Genomic DNA, 10,673 nt, shown 5'->3' with positions numbered 1-10,673 from the left:
AGATGTATATATTGTATTATATATATATATATAAAGAGAAGAAAAGGGTTGAAAAACGTTTGTGAAGCTAAAGCCAAAGCAATTAAAAGCTTCAACGATGGTAAGGTCAAGCAAAGCCATTGAGAAGGGAATAAATTAGAAGTTAGCCATTTGAAGGCCATGTGAAACGCTAAGACCATCAGCAATGCATTTTTTTTTTTTCCTTCAACAATGGTGAATTATGATTTGTCTATGGAGCACTTACCTGGTAAACAGCGGCACCTAAGATATGAAAGAGGAGGTGAATGCTTGTTGGGTAGTGTTAGAATTTGGGAGTTTGCAGAGTGAGAGTGTTATTTGGGATTGTATTTTAATTTTGAGTTTTTAGTTTCTCAATGAGTTTGGATCTTCAAGATGGGCTATATATTAAGCATATGCCTAATATGGGACAATTGTTGAACCCATTTTGTGATTTTTGATATTTTGGCTCTATATTTTGGGTTTATAATTAATTGGAGCCCAACTAATATTGTTTTATGTAATGAATTAATTAATTTTTATTAATTATTTAATTAAAAAGAAGAGATAAAGAATACGTGAGCTGTGAGCTGCGGTTAGGCATCCCTCCGATGGTGGTTCACGTACAGAAATGGAGACTAAAGGAGTTAATGATAGAAACATGTGTTAGTGGATCATTTAGGTAACTGTATGGAGAGCTTATAAAAGGAGCAAGGGAACAACGTAAGTGATACAACCAAATTCTCCGACAAATTCAACTAAATTCTTTAATGAGTCAATTAGTTTAATTTTGAAAACAAAACTCTCCAATGAGTCAATTAATTTAATTTTCAAAGCCTTGTCCATCTTTTTCCTAAGCACTGTTCATTTACATCGTCTTGTAATTACAGTTTCATTTCAATACAAACTCTATTTTCAATACAAGCAATGAAAATTTCATTTACTTTTTAAGTAATCAATCTCTCTTTACATTTTTCTCTGCTCAAATTTATTTTAATTATACAACCGGTGCAATGTATACAATGGATCAAATTCACAATTTAAAAGGCGCACTTTATTTTCAGTTTATGTACTTGACACTCCTGACACGTACATGTTTCTCCATTCAAATTGTCAGTCAACAAATTCATTGCTATTTTCTCAGAAAGAAAAAAAAAAAAAAACAAACACAATAATTAATAGGTTGGATTTAGTATTCAATGTTGTTGCTTGAGATCGGAGTTGGAAACAATTACTTGTGCAAATCATGGCAACATGCATAGCTCGTTTCGGTTGAGTAAATTTAGTTGGCGCAATTCATGAGCTACTGAGCAAGCAATGACAAGTTCATTTTAATTAAGATTTAGAGATACCAATAATGTTATAGATTGTTTAGCAAAGGATGCTTTTGCAGGTTCTATGGGCTTGAGATTGCTGGATATTCCTTTCACTGAGATTAAATTCTTTCTTGATGCTGAATGTGTGGGTGCTGTTTGGCCGCGTATGATTTATTAATGGGTTTATTACCCTCCATTGTATTAAAAAATACATCAAGTTGTAAAGATATTATGAGTAATAAATTTCGTTCAGAGTAATATATAAAGAATTCCCTTTTGATGCATAAATTTGAACTCACAAATCACAAACCACAAGTCATTCTTTCTTCAAATGATTTGATCAATTTATTTTTTATTAAGTAATTTGATCAAGAAAACAGTAGAAGGAAAATCGAAAGGATACAACAAAATCATGCTGTTATAAAATAATGAAAAAAGTACGAAAAACTGTAGAGAGGTGATAAAGAAAAAAATATGAGCATTATTATTATCGATGAGAAACTATATATATATATATATATATATATAGGTAGAGTACCGTGATTTGGAAAATAGATTTTTAGACACAAATTAGGAAAATAGACTTCTAGTACATATAGGACATTCATTGCTTTGATAACAATTATTATTTGAGAACATATTTTACAATACCAGGAATATGTGTATTTATAAAGTAATCATCCCAATCAATAGACTTGACATCGAAAAAAAAGTTGTTTGTCTCCATACCATTATCTTTAGCTGTTCTTAGTAACTTATTTGTGTTCGAGTCATCAAAACTGCAAAATAAGAAAAAGGAAGATTAAAATTTAATAATATAAGTATTTATTTTGGAAAACAATATAATTTCTAGTATATATTGAGCAACAATTACATACATTCCATGAAAAAATAGGTATGGTTGGTACAGCTCAACTAAGCGCATCACACGTTTGATTTTTCTGTTGAGATTATTATATGTGCCTTGAAAATAATCGCAAGATATTTTGTTTGCTAATTTTAGTACCTGCAAGATTTTTTTTTTTTGAAAAGAAAAAATAGTTAGCATAAATACAATAGAAAGAGATTTCCTTGGCAATAACATTGTTTGCCTTTGATCAATTTTTGGGCTATCTTCTGTGTTTCGTAAATTATATTCACGTGTTATAACTCATTTTAACATGTTTAATAGGCTTGCAATTTCAAAGCTCAAGCTCCGCTTGTTTATTAAATAAGCTCAATAATAAACAGGCTCAAATTCAGATTATTAAACTTATGAAATGAACTCAAATAAGCATTCTTTCTAACATAAATCTTGATCAATTCACGAACAATTTAAATTATTTATGATTCTAAAGATAATTAGTCAAAATTATTATAGAATAAACCCTATTTTTTAAAAAAAAAAACTACTAGTGCGCTAACAAGAAAATTAACAAATGCATGATTATTTAACTAGATAGGAGAATATGAACTTACCTTTAACCAAGGCAAATAACGAATTGCTATATATCTATCAAAGTTAGCCATTGTGGTCAAAATTGTAGGTTTAGCAACCTTGACTGGCTTCCCATTTTGGAGGATCCATGGTTTGCTTGTGAAGTAAAAGTACAAGTAATCTGTAAAATTAGAATATCTTATAGGATTTGCTATTGATGATCCTATATGATAAACTACTTGACATGGTTGATTATTTGCATGAACCATCATCGCTGCTATTATTGTGTTCACCACTATGTCTGCCTGTATCTGCAAATACTAAATCTAATTAGTTCTTGAAAACATTTAACGCTTAATATTTTTTATTAATTAGATTCACATTTTTTTTTAATTCTTTTTCTTTGTTTTCAATATGTACTTTGATCAATATTTATGCAAAGCAAAATCTAGTTAGAAAAAATAATTTTTGAAATGCTTTTTGTGAAAGGGATTTTTAAAGAAAAATTTTAAAATCATTTGATATACTAATTAAAATCTACAGTATAAATATTTTGTCTTCATTATATCATGTTAATAGCTATTTGCTGAATAATATCGAAATATAAGAAGATATATTTGTTTTCTTTTGCTCACCACATCAACTATTGCTGTAAGATCAGCAACAAAGAACGACATTTTTCCACTGCCATAACCAACAATCAAGGCATCGATGGTTCTGCAACCACGCAGATATGTATAATTAATCATTCTTTCGTATGTAAAAAAATGAAAGAATATTATAAACGAATGTTATGATTATATATAAATGAATACTAATACAAGTTCAAGAAAATTCATTAATTATCTTGAATATATTTTTGATAATTACCTTACACCTTCAATCCAACCAGGAAAAGTTTCTCTCCAAGTACTAGTAACCATGGTTGGACGTACGATCACTATTGGCAGATTGTCCTTCAAATGTCCTACAATCATTTCTCCCATTGCCTTGGTAAATACATATATATGTGTTTGGCCATCCATAGGTTTTTGCTCTAACATAATAAGAATTTAAAGCTAGGTTAGTATATATAAATTGCACACTCATTAGCAATGGCGGATCTAAAAATATTTTTATCCGGAGTTAATATATAATCTTTTAGAAAAAGAAAGATCAAAAACATAAATAAATTGAAATTTATTGATAAATTTAAATAAATTACATATATTTTAATAGAAAAATTCAAAAAAATAAAACATTTCATGTTGTAGATCCGCCATTGCTCATTAGGAGCTTCATGTCCTTAATTAATAATCCTTATTTTATGACGTAGATCCGCGATTACTTACTGTTTTAGTCACCCTCAACTGTTTTATTAGCATTTCATCAAAGTTAGAGAGATTAACATTTAATAATCCTCTATCCCAAACTAGTATAAATATTACGCCGTCGAATACTATAAATAATAGGGATAATATTTTCACTAGATCAAAACACTGCGTCAGAAAAAAAAAAAAAAAAAAAGCTAAGTAAAATTAATTGTAAATTACCTTTCAATCCCCATATCTATCATAGCCTTTTTAATGTTTGCTTCTGTAGCTCCCTCACGTTGAAGTTGATTTAATTTTCTATCAATCAATTTCTTCTCTTCCACAATATTTAATCCTAGGACACCATTGAGTGCCTCTCCCAATTGATATGGTTTCTCCATTATAAGCCCTGAACTTTCCCCACAAACATACGCTGCAAAAACACAAAAACCTCTTGATTTTGGGTAAACTATGTCAATCATTGTTAACTTGCACTAGTTAATTCCATCATTCATACAATTTATATAATCAGTAAAAATTAAATTAAATTAATTTTTTTATTTTTTATTCTGAAATTATTTTCTGAAAGAAACCCACCAGATTGTGTAATGTGATTTATTTTCAGGCTTCATTCAAATTCATTTTTAGTTTTAATAAAAATCGAATTGACCTAATTAACCAAATGAGTTTGGTTCTATTTTTTATACCAACCTGTAGATACATGAATAAGCAATTTCAGTTTGAGGCAATTTTTGGCAAAGCACAAAACATTCTTAGCTCCCAATGTATTGGTACCAAGTGCAACATCATATCTGTACCACAAAAGTTAATTATTCAAAAGTGAAAAATGTTAAATAATAAGATAAAATAATAATTAAAGTGAATATCAGCAAATTAATTACCTCTCATCAAATCTGGTGGTGGCTGCAAAATTAAGGATAAAATCCAAATCATTAATCATTTCTTCTCTCAGGGAAGAGTCTTTCACCCCCAAGTCCTCATAACTGACATCGCCAGCGACAATGGCAATCTTTTTTGCGATAAAAGAATTTAGATTTGCACCCAATTTTTCCTTTACAACCCTAAACAAGTCCTTCCCCATCACCTATAAAGTGAAAGTGAAAGTTCAATATCTATAACATTTGTGGACTGTAGAAATGATTGATAATGCAGCTAGGGGTATCTATCTATAACGCTGTAAATGAAATAAGCTGTCCTGAGCTGCTAGAAAATGAAAACAACTGTGTTCATTATTTTGATAATATGACTGTTAAAAAATAAATCTCATGTCTAAAGAACATGTTAGATAGTATTATATAATTCAAATCCTTTGTTCAAAAAATAATAAATATCTTATGTTGCACAAAAACAGGAACGGGAAGCATGGAAAATGCGGAAATGTGGAAACGGACATAGGGGAAAGGTATTTTTAAAAATATAGAGATGGAATCGTGGAGAAACACGTAAATATGAAAAATATAGAGTTATATTTATAAATACAAAAAATAAATTATTATAAACCATTAAATATATTCAACAACAAGTCAAGTCCGATCAATATTTAATCATATTTAAAATAATTACATGTTTCGCACTCATAAAAGTACATATTTTATGAATTTGTATTTATTTTAATGAGAGAAATGAGCTTTTGAGTTTACGGAAACGCATTGAGAGGGGAAATATTTTCAAGAAGTTTCCAATTACATTTTCGTGTAGAAAACATTTTTCGAAATGCGGAAACGGCGGTCAAAGGAAATTTCCATGCAACATATTAAATACCTCATTATAGAATCGTTGGTTTACAGAAGAAGTATCTGCAGCTCTTAAAAGAAGATAAAGCTTCTTCACATTTGGTTGTACCCTTAATAGCTTCTCCAAGAACACTACATTTAATTAGACCAAGAAAATAATTAAAATTGAAGCATTTCTGGTTCCACATTCTGAATTGAAGAGGAGGAAGAGAACGTACCTTTTGCAAGAAATCCGGTTGCCCCAGTGACTAAAACAGTCTTACGCTCAAGAAACTGAGTAATCTTTTCCAACTCCATTGCTGTGCAAAACTATGACTAATTGTGCTCTGTTGGATAACTATGCTCAAGAACGTACCTTTCATGCATAGACATAGTAGTTTTATGTAACTACTTCTTCAGGTTACTAAAATAATTTGTTGATACTAAATTAATTTGGGGCATCAAGGACCCAAATTTTTCAAAATTTTAATTTTGTTTTTCTATATATTTTATTTGTATTTTTAAAAATATAGATATATTGGCGTGTTAATCTATTTTTAATTTTTTTTAAATGGCCCTTTTCATTCTATATTTGCAGTAACGATTTCAATGGCCTTTTTGATTGCAAGACACATTTAAAAAAGGGTTACAAATTAGAGATAAAGATAATTAGCTTATTGGAAATAAAGATGGTAATTTGTTTTATCATAAATAACTGCATATAGATAAAAGTTTTACCTTTTAATATTTAATATAGATAATATATAATAAATATCATTTTTAATTTGGCGTAATGACAAAAAAAAATCTAAATTTTAAAGTTTTTATTAAATTTAGTCAATTCTTTTAATTTTATCAATTGATACCATATATTAATTAATTACTATCAATTCTAGCCCCCGTTAGCTAGCTATCCATTCAAATTAAATTGTTGTATCTGTTAACTTTTAACAAATGGAGTCCACAAACACTGAATCAGCGCTGACTAAGCATTGCAACTCATATAAAGAAATTAAAAAACATAGAGAACAAGCAAAAGCACAAAGCTGTAATTATCAATAGCGAAAAGCAAAAGCCGTTTTCACTGTCTTCTTCTCCACTGCCGGCACCGGGACTGGCGTTAGCACCTCAACCGCCTCCTTTACCTTCTTATCTACCACCATTATAGGATCCTAATTTACAAATTAAAATCACATAAACTTTTAAATACTTAGATTTACAAAACAAAATAACAAAAACAATTAAAGCTTTCTTCTTTTTCTTTTAGTCGAACCAGAACCAAATAAATATAATATCCTTAATTAATTTTTATCAGTCCCATTCATTCGATTCTCATCATCGGGATCAAATGCTTAAGCTATGGGTGAATGCTTGCAAGTGAAGGAGAAACAAGAATGGGAAGAGAAATTGGGATTTCCAAACCAAAAAAAAAAAAAAAAAGAAAAAAAAAGGAGATAAAAGAGAAACTCAACAATTTGTAGCTTTTGTTGTAGTTTCCAGTGAATTGCCTTTTATGGTTTGTGATCAAGAGACGAAGACAGGATGCTGAGAGCAAGGGAGGAGATGAGGAAACTGCATTAGCTTCCCTTTGATGAAAACAACCAATTGACTGTGTCTCAAATGGTTGGTTGGCCGGAAAGTTCCTTTTGTTGACGGAGATGGCATCTTTTCCCCTTTTTGTGTTTGAGTCTGATGCTAATAGTAATAAAAATAATAAAAATCTACCCTAATTAAAATAATAAAAATCAGGTTTTTTTCCTTTTTTAAATCCACGTGTATATCCCACGTTGTAAAAAGACTACTACTTATAAGTGGTTCGATTATTAAAAAAAAAAATAAAAAGAACATAGTCAAAATTCTTTAAACAATAGAATGCTAAATAAAGATAATGATAAATCATCTTTTTCAACTTTTTATTTGTTTGAGCTTAAATAGATTTACATTTGTCTGTACATGATAATAATATATAAAATTGCTTCTGAATTTTTATGGCACATTAATGTTTTCGACAGACCAATTATGTCCATGAATTTGCAATATTTAGTGATAACCATGCGCCGTGAGGTTGATGTGGGTGTAATTTTTAGTAATAATAATTTATGGAAAAAAATTATTTAGACTAAATATATGCTTTATGGATCAAACTAATAAAATTAAATATTTTTATTGAAATAATGGTATTTCTCACCATACATTTGGAAAAAAAAAAGAGATAAAGTTGGAATACTTTTTAAAAAATTTTTAAGCTCCGTTTGTTTTCGTAAAATAACTAGCAAAAAAATATTTTCTACGATTTTCAGTTGTTTGGGGCATTTAGGAAAATAAGTCAAAGAAAAATATTTTCCACATCAAAGGAAAACTACGTCATCTTTAGGGAAAATGACTTCCCATTTGCAAGAGAGGAAAACATTTTTCAGATATTGATAAATTTATTATAACTTTATAAATTCATATTTTTTTAATTTATTAATCACCGGTGGCCACTACCACCAGTCACCGTTCACCACCCGTCACCGGCCACTATCAGCCACCACCAACAAGCATCAATGACTTTCATAATTTACTATTTTTTCCATTTTTTCTCGTATTTAACAATAAAATTTTTAAAATACGAAATTTTTAATTTTTTTAACTAATTTTCAATATTGTAACCAAACAACGGAAAATAAGTTATTTCAAAAATATTTATTTTCCGGAAACAAACAGAGCTTTAGTTTCATTAGTTTGGTTCATAAATTGAGTCATAGATCTGGTTTAAGTAAGTTTTTCAATAATTTCTAGAAAGTCATGATTACCTGAAAGTGCCTAGTTATAATAAAAATTGAACTTGATAAGTCTCTCAAAAATTTTAGGGTGTGTTTACTTATAAAAAACAGTTTTCTGTTTTCTATTTTCTGTTTTTTAAGAAAATATTTTTCATAGAAAATAAAAATTAAAAAACAGAAAATAAAAAATGTGTTTAGTTGGTAATAATATAATATCATAATTTAATTTAACTTCACAAACATTATTCATAAACTTTATAATTAAAAGAAATAAAATGTTATAAAATAAATTTAAAAATTTTTATGTAAAGGCTTTTGAATTTTTATTATCGATTATTTATAATAATGATATCATTTTTTATCATTTTGTAAATTTTTTTAAAAATAAAGACTGTATTTATAATAATAAAATGTTTTATTTATTAAAGCATAATATAAATTTTTATATTATTTAAAGATTTTTATTTTTGCAATGAAAATATTTTATAAAAAAATTATTTATAGATATTATCATTTTAATTATGAAAATGTGATTTTTTAAAAATGAAAAAAAATTGGAAAACATATCTTTTGTTATAAATAAAAACTCTGGAAAACTAATTTTAAAAATAGAAAATTAACTAATTTGAACATAAAATCTGTTTTTCTGTTTTCTTGGAAAAATTTTTTAGAAAACTACAATTTTCTACAAGTGAAGACAGCTTTAGTATTCCGTAGGAATAAAACCCTAACCCTTTATTTGGACAGGAGTATTTTTTTTTTTTTTTTTAAGGAATGAAAAATAACTATAGAAACTATCTAGGTAAAGGTATTTTCCTTATTTGGAAAATGGAGGAAAATATCGAAAGAAGTAATATTTCACTTATTTTTCACCATGGCCCATATATTTTGGATCTCTCCAAATTGTAGAGAGAATGATGGAGGAAAGTGTAAATTTTACTCATTTTTATTAAATTACACAAATACCGGAAATTAATTAATCAACTTTGAACCTTTCTTAAATACCTCATTATTTAAGTGAGGACACAATTGTCAATTTTTAATAATAATCTTTCTTTTTCCTAAAAAAACTTTGCCCTTTTCAAACAAAGAAAAATAAATTTATTTTCTTCTTCTCATTCTATGCAAATACAAAATGGAAAATAACTATGAAAAGAAAGTTGGCAATTTCTCTCTATTTTTGTCTACTATTTTTCTGCCTCTAATATTTTCTTTTTTCTCCTTCCCAAAAAAGGGTAATGTTCAAGACCAATTTTATGTATTAGGCCGCATATCATTACATTAGTAGATTTCGTACACAATAATAATAATATATGAATGATAAAGAAGTTCACATAATATTTTATAAATATGAAACAAAATTTATGTAACATATAATATGACAATAGAATTACTTATGGTGTATTATAATTATAAGTAGAAAATTAAAATTTAAAATTTATTATCACTTAAATTGTAATAAATTATACATAATCTATGATGGGGTATCATATAAAATTTTTGATTGAAGCTTCTTTAGTTTTATTTTCTAAACTGAAAACATTTTCTATTTATTCGTTTTCTTCAGACAATAAACTCGTTAAGACTTTATATATATACATATATATAACACCAATGTGGTGTTTTTTATCCATTACTACTCGACAAAACACTTGTCCACACCTACTATATAACATTTATTATATACTAACAAATCATACCCAGTATATAATAATTCCACCTTGTCTCCTGAACTAATATTTTTATATGGAAGTGCATTAGAGCAACTTTATTCTCCTGCATTTGTTGTCTAATTTATTATGGATAAGTCCTGGACATAAGCATGAAACATGTTTCTGACCAGCTCATCTAGCTAGATTTTATTACCCACTCTTCTTTAGCAGAACCTCCATCTCCATGTGCTTGCCTTTCTATTACTGGATTTATGACTAAAAGTTCCAAAATATTGGACCAATTTTCAATTATAATGCATTAATTTGTCTTGGTTGTGTGCATGTTCTCAATTTCATAGGATGTATAATTTTCAATTATAATGCATTAATTTGTGTTGGTTGTGTGCATGTTTTCAATTTCATAGGATGTATAACCATCCGAGGTGTTGGCTTGGTTGTAAAAGCATCGATCATATGTTTGTTTGATTTAGATTCGATCCT

The 10,673-nt window shown here is 28.1% G+C and overlaps 1 long non-coding RNA gene and 1 pseudogene across 2 annotated transcripts; both read right to left on the bottom strand.

The window, feature by feature from the left end:
- Positions 1-1,855: 1,855 nt before the first annotated feature.
- Positions 1,856-6,224, bottom strand: LOC105637036 (fatty acyl-CoA reductase 3-like; annotated as a pseudogene). The gene is made up of 10 exons (XR_016321779.1): positions 5,995-6,224; positions 5,805-5,908; positions 4,925-5,127; positions 4,734-4,834; positions 4,263-4,455; positions 3,601-3,766; positions 3,366-3,447; positions 2,772-3,041; positions 2,192-2,319; positions 1,856-2,092 (listed from the first exon to the last, which is right to left on the bottom strand). The product of XR_016321779.1 is annotated as a fatty acyl-CoA reductase 3-like (transcript).
- A 491-nt stretch (positions 6,225-6,715) lies between these two features.
- Positions 6,716-7,554, bottom strand: LOC149494845 (uncharacterized). Its single transcript, XR_016321830.1, has 2 exons — positions 7,228-7,554; positions 6,716-6,927 (listed from the first exon to the last, which is right to left on the bottom strand). It is a non-coding gene; the product is annotated as an uncharacterized LOC149494845 (long non-coding RNA).
- Between the last annotated feature and the right edge of the window lie 3,119 nt (positions 7,555-10,673).

The sequence above is a fragment of the Jatropha curcas genome, chromosome 7, assembly GCF_041381405.1.
Source record: "Jatropha curcas cultivar XTBG-Jc1 chromosome 7, XTBG_Jcur_1.0, whole genome shotgun sequence".
NCBI classification, from domain to species: Eukaryota; Viridiplantae; Streptophyta; class Magnoliopsida; order Malpighiales; family Euphorbiaceae; genus Jatropha; species Jatropha curcas.
The sequence above is the reverse complement of the archived record's forward strand: the minus strand, read 5'-3'. Positions and strand labels throughout refer to the sequence as shown.